At 42.9% G+C, this 15203-nt stretch overlaps 1 protein-coding gene across 1 annotated transcript in view; it reads left to right on the forward strand.

Annotated features, from left to right (window-relative positions):
- Nucleotides 1-8343: 8343 nt before the first annotated feature.
- Nucleotides 8344-15203, forward strand: part of hyal6 (hyaluronoglucosaminidase 6) — a 41932-nt gene continuing 35072 nt past the window's right edge. The window contains exons 1-2 of the mRNA XM_038781170.1: nt 8344-8358; nt 9466-9591. The gene's annotated coding sequence lies outside the window, so the exon portion shown is untranslated. The remainder of the gene's footprint in view (nt 8359-9465; nt 9592-15203) is intronic.

Here is a 15203-nt window from a genome sequence, read left to right on the forward strand (position 1 = left end):
TACTTCTTGATAACGTTTCGTAGGTTCAGGAGGATTTTTGCAAACTTCTATTTTGCACCATTAATGATAGTTAAGCACTGTTCCTCAATGCAAAGCATCAGATATTTTTGTTGTTGTGCTATTGGGTGAATTTTTATCAAGCCTGGGAATTGGAATGCTTTCCATTTTAGATACTCATTGTAAGCATTGAGCACTTGCAAGTCAACGTTTGCACAGCTTTACTCTCTCACCCATCAGTATTTCTTTAGACTCAAAAAAAAAGATAGCTCACCACAACTAAACACTACTTGGCTATCTCACAGGCTGCACAAGCAACCTGACATTGGCATCTGGGGCGGGATTCTCTGGGAATTGGCGGGGCGGGAAGAAATGACGCAGTGGAGTGGCGGGAACCATTCCGCCGTTGGGCCGCCCCAAAGGTGCAGAATCCTCGGTGCTGTCAGGGACTAGGACGGCGCCGTAGTGGTTTGCGCCCCACCCGCCGGCGTGGAAGGCCTTTGGAGCCGGCTGGCGCAGGTCTGGGCATGTGCGGGAGGGTCAGCGTCTGCTGACGTCATCCCCACGCATGCGTAGGAGGGTTCACCTTCGTGCCAACCATTGCGGAGGCTTACACGGCCGGCGTGTAGGAATAGAATACCCCCATGGCACAGGCAGATTGGTGGGCCCCGACCCCGGGCCAGGCCACTGTGGGGGCACCCCCTGGGGCCAGATTGCCCCACGTCCCCATGAGGACCCCGGAGGCCAGCCACGGAGCTGGGTCCCGCCGGTAGGGACCTACCTTGATTTACGCCGGCGGGACCCGGCAAAAACAGGCGGAAACTCGGCCCATCGCGGGCCGGAGAATCGCCGAGGGGAGGCCGGCGACCGGTGTGGCTCGTTCCCGCCCCGTCAAATCTCCGGTGCTGGAGAATTCAGCAGCCGGCGGGGGCGGGATTCATTCCCTCCCCCGGCGATTCTCCAACCCGGGAGAATCCCGCCCCTGATGTCTGCAATTCCTAATCAGGAGATCCATGTTATTTTATATAATAATCTATTTGCGTAATGCTAGCCCTGTCAACTTCTTTTACTGTTAGGAGAATGATGCATGTTCTCTCCGAGGATTCTGTTCAATATGGCAGCATGGTGACGCACTGCTGCATCACGGCTCTGAGGAACCGGGTTTGATCCTGCCCCGGGTCATTGTCTGTGTGGGGTTTGGACATTCTCCCTCTACTTGCGTTGGTCTCACCCCCTCAACCCAAAAGATGTACAGGGTAGGTGGAATTGCCATGCTAAATTGCCCCTTAATTGGAAAAATTAAAAAGAAATTTGTAAAAAAGGGATTCTGTTCAAAATGTTAGAAGTTCCCAAGAGGCTCGTAGGCTACTTGGTAATTTCTGAAAGTGACGTTTTGTAACAGGCTGATGTTATACCCCATTAAAGTCTTGAAGAGGGTCTCCCACCACTTCAAACCCTCACAAGCCTGGTTGGGGCCAGATACATAATTTAAAAATAAAAAGCAGAACAGGGTGATGGATGGAAGAAGATTTGTTAGGAAGGCAATTCGTTCAACAATGACAATTCACAGCAATCTATTTTTTGTTTCCAGCCATTTGTATCAAAATCAGATTGAAGGTTTATGAAATTGACAACGCAAAGATTGAGAGGAAGTATATATCAGAGTGGATGAATGTGATGTCAAATCATCCAGAAGGAGAATTAGAAAGAGAGAAAGAATATATTGAGAAAGCAAAAAGACAAAGGAAATGCAAAGAAAATAATTCAAGTCACTGACAATTACAAACTAAAGGAATGAGACTGAAAGGTGCCAGTGAGGTTGGCTAGCAACAATTAACATGCATCATGTCATTAATGGCAAAGGCAAGGACACAACTTTAAATTTTTGGGCATGGCAGATGTGGGGAAGAACTTTTTATTTGTACAGCAATTTGTTCATGACCTGGAACTCACTGCCCATGAGGGTGGTGGAAGAGGAGAGAGTGAATGATTTCAAAAGGAAACTAGATGGGCATTCGAGGGTAACATACCTACAGGGCTTCAAGGATAGGGCGAGGTAATGGGATTGTTGGATTGCTCTGCAGAGATACAGCACAGACTTTGTCGGCTGAATGGCCTCCTCCTGTGCTATAATAGTTCTTTGACGATGATTAATCACAGGCAACTGAGTAGCTTGTCAAGGTATAAAATTTGGGCTGCATTGATCGACACAGCAACACTGTGGGGAAGCATGTCCTGCACATGTACAGATGCAGTCAGGGACACCATAGTCCTGCTTGGCTGAATTAGGAAACTGCAGAAATTCAATTTTTCCACTGTTAAAGTAATCAAAGCGAGCATATAAAAAAAAAATCTTCAGTTGTGTAGAGAATTGGCTACATTTGCATTGTGACAATAAGCGATTTTCATTTCATTCCATATAGTGAGTGGTTATTATGTATGCGGCTCTATGCGCTCACCAGTTCAGTGTTGCAGATTTATGTTAGTGCTCTGCATTATAAACAATAGTTTGCACTTGGATCACTTACAACCGGGTCGGAGTCTGGAAGATACCTTTTGGTTAAAGTGTAACAACAACTTACATTTATAAAGCACTTTTAACGCACTGCTGCCTCACGCCGCCGAGGACCCGGTGTCGATCCCCGCCCCGGGTCACTGTCCGTGTGGAGTTCGCACATTCTCCCAGTGTCTGCGTGGGTCTCACCCCCACAACCCAAAGATATGCAGGGTATGTGGATTGACCACGCTAAATTGCCCCATAATTGGGAAAATAAATAAAGCACCTTTAATGTGGAAAAACATCTCAATGTGCTTCAGAGAAACTTACTCAGGGAAAAATGGACAATTAAGGAGCTATGAAGAGGGGTGAGCAAAAACCTTGGACTAAAGTGGGATTTAAAGAGAGGCTGAAAGGAGGAGTTAATAAATAATAGTCATCAATCACGGCACTCCTTTAGTAATGATCCTTCAAGCAGCCAGTAGACTAATTATATGGTCTTTGTATCAAAATGGTTGATAGTTTAGCCTTCGGATGTGCAACTTTGTGGAGGGAAATGACTTCACAAAGATTGCAAAAAACAATGAGATGAGCTGTTTCACAGCTGAAAGACAGAATGCAGCATGCCCCCAGAAGTTGTGAGATTTATGGACTTTAGTGACATATTTAATTTGGACCAAGTATCCATGTTGAGGAGGCTTTTACTTCTACATACATAGTGCCGTAAGATGGCACGGTTAGGTTGGACTAACAGTTATCTTGAGCACAGTGTGTCATGAAATACATTGCAACAACAGCGGTGTCTGCAATTTTGAATTCACCTCCACAGGCCACAGACACAGTGGAAACATCCATTAGGAAAGCTACTATGGGGAGGCGATGGCATATTGGTATTGCTACTGGCCTAGTAATCCAGAGACTCAGCATAATGCTCTGGGGACCTGGGTTCAAAATCCCTCCATTGCAGATGGTGAAATTTGAATTCAATAAAAATATAGAATCAAAATAGGTCTAATAATGACCATGAAACTGTTATAAATTGATGTTTAAAAATCCATCTGGTTCACTAACGCCCTTTAGGGAAAGAAATGTGCCATCCTGGCTTGGTCTGGCCAGATCCACAGCTTTTCACAGTAACTTCATTTGAAGCCTACTTGTGACAATAAACGATTTTCATTTCATTTCATGTGGCTAACTCATAACTGCCCCTCTAGGGTAACCAGGGATGGGCAATGAATTCAGACCTGGCTAGCAACTTCCACATCCCATAAACAAATTATTTAAAAGCTGATAATGGTTTTTTTTATTTGTTCACCTGATATGGGAGTCACTGGTCGGGCCAACATTTATTGCGCATCCTGAAGTCATTTAAGAATCAACCACCGACAAGGACCCGAGTTTGAGCCCGGCCCTGGGTCACTGTCCACTGTCCACATTCTCCCTGTGTCTGCGTGAGTCTCACTCCCAAAGATGCGCAGGTTAGGTGGATTGGCCCCGCTAAATTGCCCCTTAATTGAAAAAGAAATTATTGGGTACTCTAAACTTATAGTTTTTAAAAGAGTCAACCATATTGCTGTGGATCTGGAGTCACATGTAGGCCACACCAGGTAAGGACAACAGATTTCGTTCCCTAAAGGCCACTAACGAACCACATGGGTTTTTACAACAATCAACAATGGCTGACTTTTAATTCCAGATTTTCATTGAATTCAAATTTCACCATCTGCCTGCCAGGATTTGAACCCTGGGCCTCCAGGTACATGACCCTAGGTCTCTGGATTAGTACAGCGACAATAGTACTACGCAATGTAATGTTGCTACTATTTTCTGCCCACTGTACACATAAAACGGCAAAACAAACATTTTATAAGAAATTTCACTCCTCAATTGTGTCTCCTAATTGTTTGCAGTTGCATCCAGAATCTTATCACTATGGTCGTCATGTTTTAACAAGGTAAGAACAATTGACTGAAGCAGTTTGGACCCAATTTTGCTGAAATCAGTTGAGCCTTTTAAATGGGTCAAACTGTCAAGATGTCTAAAATTGCCAGGATCTTTCCACTTGACTCTTACAGCGATTGTAAATGTGTTATATTGACACGAACACCGTGACAACCGTTTGCAAACATCACACCAATGACAATGGGAATATGCAGCCTGAAGAGAACAGGATTGCTAGATCACCACACTAATAAAGGAAACACTTGGCAAGTCAGGCAGCATCTGTGGAGAAAGAGCATTAACAATTCCAATGAAACGTCAGCTACCTGAAATATCCGGCAGGATTTGGTGGGCCCGTTAGCCGCGCGTGCAAATCCTGTCAGGGCTGCAAAATATTACAAGGGGCCAAAAACAGGATTTGTGCCAGCAAGATTTCCTGTTGCGATCTTCTCCAGCTGTCCAAGAGTCTTAAACATAAAAGCCTGACAGCAGATATATTGGGATGATGCAGCCTGAGTAAGAAGGGTGCCCATTAATCTTGCCTATCCCTGATGCAGAAAGTAACTGTGCCCTCTAACATTCCTTTGACTCATACCCATCAAACTAATCGGCCCTCATGAGTAGTTAACCCTTAATAATATCAGCTGCCCACATTCTCAAAGTCAAAGAGCCCTCTGGATAAGCATGATAACTCATGGTTCAAGGATAAATGCTTGAGTGCACAGGACAGAGGGACTGTGGGTGTGATTTAACAAAAAAAATAGTCCTGCTGTCCATGTGGAGTTTGCACATTCTCTCTGCGTTTGCGTGGATTTCGCCCCCACAACCCAAAGATGTGCAGGGTAGGTGGATTGGCCACGCTAAATTGTCCCTTAATTGGAAATAATGAATTGGGTACTCTAAATTTATAAAAACGCGAGTCTTTTTTTGGGCAGGAATGACCTTACTATCAAATGGAATTTTGTGTCTTTTTTTGGGCCTCAGTGAGGAACACCCCGCTGAGACTGTACTTATCTCAGCTTGTCAGTGCAGGAAGTGATTGGGCTGCCATTTTTAAATGGTCTATTTTCCTTTCTGTCATGTCCAACCTTCCAAATCATGCCAGGTGAGATCGAAGCAGTGCAGCACATCCCCGGGGCCCAGCGGCGAAGTCCAGGAAAGTTGGAGTGAAGGAGGCCAAGCCCCTAGAGTAAACCCTAAGTTGAAAGGTCCATTGTAATTTAAAGGTCATTGATAGGCCAAGGAGAAGGTAAGTGGATAGGATTTGGGGATTGGGGGAAATTGGAGGTCAGGTGGGAAATCTAAAGCCGTCAACTTGGAGGTCAGGAGGGATCAGAGGTTGGCGGAGATTGGAGGCGGGGGATCGGAGGTCAGTGGAGATCAGAAGTTGGGGTAGGATCAGAGTTCGGGTCACTGTGGGGTGGTTGAGGGGGTGCTCTGGGGGGGGAGGGGTTGGACATCATGCAGGCCGGGTTAGGTGTGGTGGTTAGGGGGGGGAGTTGGGCTCTAGGCGAGAGGTAAGGTTTTTGGGGGTAGGGGTGCCAGGTCGGGTTCAGGCCTTGGACAAGCTTGGGACGGGGTGGGGGAAAGTGTCAGGCCTCAATGGGAGTGTTGGTCCTCAGGAAGGTGTGGTGGAGACGGTGTCAGGTCTCAGATTAGGTGGTTGGGGATCTGTACAATAGTTACGCAGAAGTTAGATGTATTTTAATTCTTCTCTCTTTTCCAGGGTAACTATTTCTGTAACCCAGTCGGAACCATCTGAACTTTGTGATTTCAATCACATCTTGAGATGGTTTCCAGTGTAGTGCAATTGCTCTGGGGAAGTTTATATTTCTGGGCAATTGCCATGCAAACCTCACCTAGGAATGTCTGAAGGGGATTTCCCAGCACATCTTTGGGGTACCCAGCCCCCAATATGACACTGAAGAGTTCAGAGGTTAAGGGCCCATATTTCAGAAAAGCTGTAAAGGCCTTAGGAAGGGTACACAGAGGATTTACCAGGATGTTACTCGGGGGAAGGACTTTAATTATGAGGAGAGGCTGGAAAAGGTACTTAAAACTAATCACCTTGGAACAGAGAAGATTAAGAGGTAACATAATAGAGCTTTCCAAGGTAAAGAGTGATTTTAATAGAGTAAATATTGTTTAAAAACATCCCTCTGATGAATAACTCAAGATCATGAATTTAAAATCATTAGAAAAAGATTTGGAGGAGATATCTTTCACTTAGAGTTGCCTGGATCGGAAACCCTCTGCATGAAAATGTGGTGGAAGCCGATTTCATAAACTGTTTTAAAAGAGAGTTGTACAGAACTTAACCATGAGGAACCTATAGATTTACGGCAAAGAAGCAGGGATTTGGAATTAGGTAATGACCACTCTTTCTAGGTACAGTAATAGGTACGATGAGCTGAATGGCCTCTTTTTGTACTGTAAGTTTCTATAATTGAATAAAATGGTGCACCAATCATCCAGGTTGGCATGAAAGGCCTGTACCTCACTCTGCCCAGGCATCTGGCTCTGAGGCAAACCTCGTTTGACAACATTCCTGCAAAGTGCCATTTTACAATGTCAAAAGGTGCTATGTAAATACACATTGGTACTGGGGATCTGTTACCTGCTTTTCTTCCAGTTTCATGCAATATTTTTGGCAATAGTCATAGATCTCATATTCTTTTTTGTTTTATAAATTTAGAGTACCAAATAATTTTTTCCAATTAAGGGGCAATTTAGAGTGGCCAATCCGCCTATCCTGCACATCTTTGGGTTGTGGGGGGCGAAACCCACGCACATCCTCCCCGTGTGTGCGTGGGTTTCCTCCGGGTGCTCCGGTTTCCTCCCACAGTCCAAAGATGTGCAGGTTAGGTGGATTGGCCATGATAAATTGCCCTTAGTGTCCAAAATTGCCCTTAGTTTTGGGTGGGGTTACTGGGTTATGGGGCTAGGGTGGAGGTGTTGACCTTGGGTAGGGTGTTCTTTCCAAGAGCCGGTGCAGACTCGATGGGCTGAATGGCATCCTTCTGCACTGTAAATTCTATGTAAAAACATGTAATTGACAATTTTCTTACTTCCAAGTACTTGCTTCTACATTTGCTCAGAGTAGCACTAAACAGCACTCCACCAAATCCAGCAAACCTACTTTTTACAGCAATAATTGAACACAGGAATGTACTTATTTTTACAAACGGGTGTTACAGGTATCGTCTTCAAAGGGGCTTCTGACATAAAACATGATCTCATTCTTCTCCTTTTTCGGGTTCTCTTATTTCTAAAGCTAGCCTGGGCAGGTTATGCCCTGAAAGTCAATACTCTAGTTTCCCTATAATACTTTTCCTCATACCCTGTAAGATGTTTTTTGGTGCAATAATTATCATTAAGGTGGACTTTATAGCATTTATCGTTTTGTAAGATTATCAACAAGCCATAGCGTTGCTGTAAAAATACATAATTATTTTTTTCCCCTCTATTTTTCATTTTGCAATCTAATGTGCCTGTACACTATTGCCAATTCAAAGGACAGGGAGAACAAGCCAAGGGTTTCAGTCACCTGTCCTTGAGCCAAATGCTTGAGCCTGCCTAAGGGGCTGCTGACAATACTTTCTTCCTCTTAGGTTTCTCGCTTGTCTTCCATTTGGTGTCTTCCTTAAGTGGTATGATTGTTAAAACTCACTCTGCAGGGGAAAATGGTTGGTGACAGCAAGCCAAATAGCAGTTAAGTCAGTGCATTGTAATCATAATTGTAGGATTTTTTTGGAATGAAGACTATTGTGAAACCTTTGTGAAAAATCACTAAATCTGACAAACCAACTGAAAAACGAGACACAGTCAGAAAAAAAATGGGATGAAGCAGAAATAAAACGGTAAAAAAGAAATCAAATGCTGGAAGTCTGAAATGAAAACAGAGCTCTGGAACTAAATAACAGGTCAGTACCTGTCAAGAAAAGGGAATACACCTCTTGTAATTTTCTTTACAGCTGCTGACTGAACTGTGACTCTCTATCATTTGCTGGTTTTAATCTTTAAATAAGATAGTTTGCGATTTTATGGCTGAAGAGGAGTGAATTTTTAGGTAGTAAACTTTATTTTTGAGGTGGCAATTTTTCCAAATAAGATGAAGATGTGGCTTAACCGCACGCATGGGGGTGACTGGGTTGTTATTGAACATTTTTCGATAAGTAACTGTGATCTGTCTTTTTGCTTGTTTTATCAGATTACCTTTACAAGCTGCTCTTTGGTGTTAGCACAATTTAAAAGGTATCTAACCATTTTCCTTTAAAACCACCACTCCAATTCTTTACCCTTTTAGCGCACACTATTAACTGAGTGATATTCAAGTGACCCATTTTAAGCCTGTGACTCTTGGGCCAAATGATACATGTCGGTATGGGGAATGGTTCCTGATAATATTTTTCCTCCTTACCACCAGGGAGTACTTTGCCTTTTTTTTTCTTGATTCCTCCAGTGAAACACAAATTCTCACACAGGGTCATCAACTGCCAGTCCTTAATTCCTGGGCTGCAAAACAAATGACTATCTATAGCATTTTTAACTACAATGTTTTCTACTTGACAAAACAGTATCAATTCAAATGAAAGACCCTTAGGGAATGCAGCTAAGTAAATCATTGTGTGTCATTCACTTAACCTGCATAAGACACACCCATAAGGTGGAGCATAACAATATGTTAAAACAACCTCAGATGTGCAGGGACTTTCAGACAAGATCTGCTGAATGAAAGGTAAACCTTTGCACTGTTTGTATGGAGCTTGACATTGTGGTGTTAGCCTGTGAGTGTAGCTGTGATAGTTACTCCTGTTGCTCAATAGTATGTAAGACTTATAGAACAGGATAGACTGCACATTTTGCATTACTATGAATTGATTTGGCTTTTATAGCGAGGCAAAGCTTTCAATGTAATTATAGTCAAATTGTTATGAGATGGGCTGTTAAATAGATGGCTATCTACTCGTAGCCATTTCTGCTTTTCAGTTAACAAATTAACATAAATTTACATTTTAAAAACCTTTGAGGAGTGTAATTGGACCAAACCAGATAATCCACAGAAAGCATTCCCATAACGACATATAAAATTGACAGCCTCGGATCTGCAGGAACTCTCCTTTCAGAGAAGATCCCCTGAATGTTGGTTGATAAAGGTAAGATCTGAAAACGTTTGAATTATATGAATGTAGACTTAAACTTCAGTTGCTGACAGATCATACAGAAAAGCTAATTTTCTGTTGCTGAGAAGTAAACTTGTTTTATCACGACGCAGTGTTCCTTGTAACTACGGTCAAATCGACACTAATTTGAGAATTGACTGTGGTGGTGAGATCAACTGGCATAGATTGTCTCAAATCAGTTTTTAAAATAAATTTAGAGTACCCAATTGGTTTTTTTCCCCAATTAAGGGGCAATTTAACATGGCCAATCCAACTAACCTGCACATCTTTGGGTTGTGGGGGTGAAACCCACTCCAACGTAGGGAGAATGTGCAAACTCCACATGGACAGTGACCCAGGGCCAGGATTCAAACCTAGGTCCTCAGTGCCATAGGCAGCAATGCTAACCATTGTGCCACGTGTCGCCCCCAAATCAGTTTGTTTTAACCACAAAAGGTAATTGCAAATTGTAAAACCAATCCTTAAGCTTCTAAAGCCAAAAAGCAGAACCGAGAAACTATCTATGACTAACTTCAAATGAAATCAGCACTTGGATAACAATTGGTAAAGTTCTTTGCTGCATTTTAAGCACCTGGACTTTGCTGTTACTCAGCAGTAGTGCTAAGATACAAATATTTTAAAAATAAATTCAGAATACCCAATTCATTTTTTTCTAGTTAAGAACAATTTAGTATGGCCAAACCACCTAGCCTGCACATCCTTTCGGTTGTGGGGGTGAAACCCATGCAAACACGGGGAGAATGTACAAACTCCACACAGACAGTGATCCAGGACCGGGATCGAACCCGGGTCCTCAGTGCTGTTGGCAGCAATGCTAACCACTGTGCCACCATGCTGCCCTAACTAAGATACAAATATGATGAGTTGCTGGTTGCCTGTCCCATCTATAAGCTCAAACAGAATTTACAATGCAACCGGGATATTAGGAAACCAAAACTAGAGACATGCATGTTGACCAGTAAAATTACACATCTTTATTTAAACAGTTAAAATGTTACTGAGGATTGAGATTATTGAATTGGATATTCAGGAACAATTGAAGCCACCAGTACAGTTATGAACTGCAGTGGCCATCACCTCAAAGGCAATTGAGGATGAGCAGTAAATGCTGGTCTTGCCAATAACACCCATAAAGGAATGTCCTTTTCCCTATTTGCTTGTCTGGAATAGACATGCAAAGGCAATAGTGATGTTCATACATACCAGGGTTCAAATGTGACCAAAATACAGATTTTTGTAACTATCAAACCCTATTTTAGGCAGGGTTTTTCGCTATGTTTTGGAAGATAGCATGCAAGAAGATCTTTTTGCCTGCAAATTGATTTCCCCACTTTATCTGCACAATCAGATAAGGCAAATAGAAAATCCATGAGTTAGGTTTCTAGGGAAGAAAGTTGTAAAAAGAATTGAAGTTACCAAAGTGTGAAATGTAAATGAAGCCCATGACACAGATGCTTTTCAAGTGATTAAAACAATATGATCACGGTACAAGTAAACAAGACTGTTTAGTGGGGCGAAGGGGACAAAATAAACTTGTGTGCTTGTTCTAAATTGCTGCAATTACTGTTTTATAAAGTCAGTGAAAAATGTTTTTTTAAATGTGATTTCTAATTCTTTTGTAACTGGAGCCCTTGATTTCCTCTCAGTTTCCCTTCCCCTTGCTTGCCAATACTTTCTGCCAATTTGCTTCCCTCCACTCCCTGAAGCTTTTAACTCCTTCTTGGAGGTTGATCTGACTGGTGCCAATCATCCTTTGGTTAAATGGTCATTATTCATGTGAAAGTCACAGTGAACTATGAAGGGTGACTTGGTCATGGTGCAAATCACAGAACAAACAGATTCTGTCCTGGAATTTACATCTGTGCTTCCAGCAGGTCTGATAGAAATACACAGGAGTTGCAGCATGCAAGCAGGCCATTCAGCCCAATTTGTCCCTGTTGGTAGCCAGCAAAAAACTCCTAGTCACAATTATCTGCCATTCTCCCTTTATCTTAATTAATCTACCCAATTTAAATCCATAAGACCCACAGCAATGTGATTGACTCTAACTGTCCTCTGAAATATCCTAGCAAGCCACTCAGTTGTCGACAAGAACATACAAAACAAAGGGCAGCATGGTAGCCTAGTGGTTAGCACAGCTGCCTCACGGCGCTGAGGTCCCAAGTTCGATCCCGGCTCTGGGTCACTGTCCATGTGGAGTTTGCACATTCTCCCTGTGTTTGTGTGGATTTCGCCCCCACAACTCCGTGTGGAGTTTGCACATGAAAAATGAAAAATGAAAATCGCTTATTGTCACGAGTAGAACATAGAACATAGAACAGTACAGCACAGAACAGGCCCTTCGGCCCTCAATGTTGTGCCGAGCCATGATCACCCTACTCAAACCCACGTATCCACCCTATACCGTAACCCAACAACCCCCCCCCCCTAACCTTACTTTTATTAGGACACTACGGGCAATTTAGCATGGCCAATCCACCTAACCCGCACATCTTTGGACTGTGGGAGGAAACCGGAGCACCCGGAGGAAACCCACGCACACAGGGGGAGGACGTGCAGACTCCACACAGACAGTGACCCAGCCGGGAATCGAACCTGGGACCCTGGAGCTGTGAAGCATTTATGCTAACCATCATGCTACCCTGCTGCCCTTATAAAATGAGTAGGCTTCAATGAAGTTACTGTGAAAAGCCCCTAGTCGCCACATTCCGGCGCCTGTCCGGGGAGGCTGGTACGGGAATCGAACCGTGCTGCTGGCCTGCTTGGTCTGCTTTAAAAGCCAGCGATTAGCCCTGTGAGCTAAACCAGCCCCTGGTTAAACATTATCCCCGTGTCTGCGTGGGTTTCGCCCCCACAACCCAAAAATGTGCAGAGTAGGTGGATTGGCCACACTAAATTGCCCCTTAATTGGAAAAAATAAATGGGTAATCTAAATTTTGTTTTAAAATTTTTAAAAAAGAACATCAGAAAAAGCAGTAGGTCATTGGATTCAAACCTGCTCCGACATTTTATAAGAACATGGCTGACCTGTTTGTGTTTTTGAATTCCACATTCTCATCTACCCCCGATAACATTGTCTAACACGAATCGAGCTACCTCGGCCTTTGAAATATTGAATAATTCCGCCTCCACTGCCTTCAGGGAGTTCAAAAGTTACACAACCTTCTGAGAGAAAATAAATCCTCAGCTCTGCCCCAAAACGGCAACCCATAATTTTAAACCCGTGTTCCCCTAGTTCGGTGCTCACCCATCACCTTCTCAAGGGTATTTAGATTGGTAATTAATGGCAGCACAGTGGCGCAGTGGTTAGCATTGCTGCTTCACAACGCCAAGGTCCCAGGTTCGATCCCGGCTCTGGGTCACTGTCCATGTGGAGTTTGCACATTCTCCCTGTGTTTGTGTGGATTTCGCCCCCCACAACCCAAAGATGTGCAAAGTAGGTGGATTGGCAATGCTAAATTGCCCCTTAATTGGAATAAATCAACTGGGAACACTAAATTAAAAAAAAAAATACTGCACTGACCAGAAATGAACCACATCCTGTGAATTCATTTTAATGTCCTGAAAGTTGATCTTTCTGCCTCAAACATGAACCCTGGAAGTGAATTTCACAGCCTCACCTTTGCGTGCAAAGAGGTTTCTCTTGTTCTCTATGAAAATTCTTTTACATTAAATCTTCTTCCTATGGCACCTATGAAACTAAACTATTCCTATATACCCTATTCCAATTTTGAACTTTATCAACAGATAATCCTATAATCTGCACTGTCCTAAGGGAAAGACCTCACATTTACACGTCTTTCGTCTAATGTATAGGTTCTCATGCCAGCATCCTAATAAACAAGGGCCACCCTCTCACACTAGTGATAGGTGCGTGGACTTGGTGTGAGTTTGCTTTTTTTCATTTCCCCTCTGTAGTGATCTCTGTATGTGTTAATACATGTTCAATTAATGTAAAGTCAGTACAGACAGATGATCATTAGATGGCGACACTAACAGGACCTATAAAAGGAGTTTCCCGTTCTTTCTTAGTGTGCGTGTGTGTGGAGAACAGCTAGAGTGAAGACGTGATCAGATCAGAGTGCAGTGTCTGCAGCACGGTGGCGCAGTGGTTAGCACTGCTGCCTCACAGCTCCAAGGAACCAGGTTGGATCCCGGCTCTGGGTCACTGCTCGTGTAGCGTTTCACATTCCCCCCGTGTCTGTGAAGGTTTCACCCCACAACCCAAAGATGTGCAGGGTACGTGGATTGGCCATGCTAAATTGCCCCTTAATTGGAAAAATGAATTGGACACTCTAAATTAATAAAAACTTTTAAAAAAAGATCAGAGTGCAGTGTAATTTTATAATTATTAATTTAATATAAATTTACTCTTTTGTTTTACTAGTTTAGTATTGAAGTGAAAGAATCCACTAGTTTATTATATATTACTCAATAAACATTTTTGTCATCATCTGGAAGACTTCAACTATTTCTCATCAGAATTCAACACAATTTGGCAAGACAAAAAGAGTAATATTTATATTACAATATAGTAATATAACATCCCCCATTTCAAAATTACAATTTCCAAACTTAATGCTATATTCCTAAAACATACGAACCACAAAATTAAACATTGGTAACAATGTGTTATGTCCATTGCTTCTAGAAGACATAAAATTGCAAGCTGTATGCCCACTATTTCCTGTTAATGGCGAGGGTTCCGCCAGCAACACAGTTACTATTTGGCAAGTAGGTTTAGTGCTTGCCTTAATGTTGGCAGGAGTTTGGTGCAAGTCTTGTACTGGGAAATTTCTCTCAGACAAAGAGAGCTTGCCAATTCACATGTTCTGGAAATGGTATTGCGTAAGATCGTGGACAAACAACAAGATCTGCCAGGTACAGCAACTGCCGTGCGTAGAATTTGTTACAGTGATCAACAGTTTTTCCCTTTTTGCCTATTCCCTTGATGACCTTATTAAAATTCTAAATGCACACAAGCACGTGCAAAAGAAAAATGACCTAAAGTGCTTCGTAGCCAATTCATTCACGTTTAGGTGGCATGTGGTGCAGTGGTTAGCACTGGGGCTACAGTGCTGAGGACTGGGGTTCGAATCCCGACCCTGGGTCACTGTCCGTGTGGAGTTTGAACATTCTCACCGTGTCTGAGTGGGTTTCACCCCCCTACCCAAAGATTGCTGGTTAGGTGGATTGTCCATGCTAAATTGCCCCTTAATTGGAGGAGGGGGGGGTGAAGAAAAAAATTGGGTGCTCTAAATGTATTTTAAAAATGTTTGGAGTGCAGTAACTGTTGCATTGTGGGAAATATGTCAACTTGTGAACCATATGCTTTCACAAACAGCGATGTGCTAATGACCTGATAGCTTGGTTTCTTTTAATGATATTTATTGAGGGATAAATATTGGGAGGAGACAGGGGAGTACACCCTTGCTTTTCATCATCTCTTGGGACCACAGGAAAGGGTAGACTGGGCATTGACTTGAATGTCTCATCTGAAAGCCAGCACTCTAAAAATGCACTCCATTGTGGTATCAATTTAAGTTACATACATTCTGGAATAGGATCTGAACCCACAATCTCTC

The sequence above is a fragment of the Scyliorhinus canicula genome, chromosome 20 (genome assembly GCF_902713615.1).
Source record: "Scyliorhinus canicula chromosome 20, sScyCan1.1, whole genome shotgun sequence".
NCBI classification, from domain to species: domain Eukaryota; kingdom Metazoa; phylum Chordata; class Chondrichthyes; order Carcharhiniformes; family Scyliorhinidae; genus Scyliorhinus; species Scyliorhinus canicula.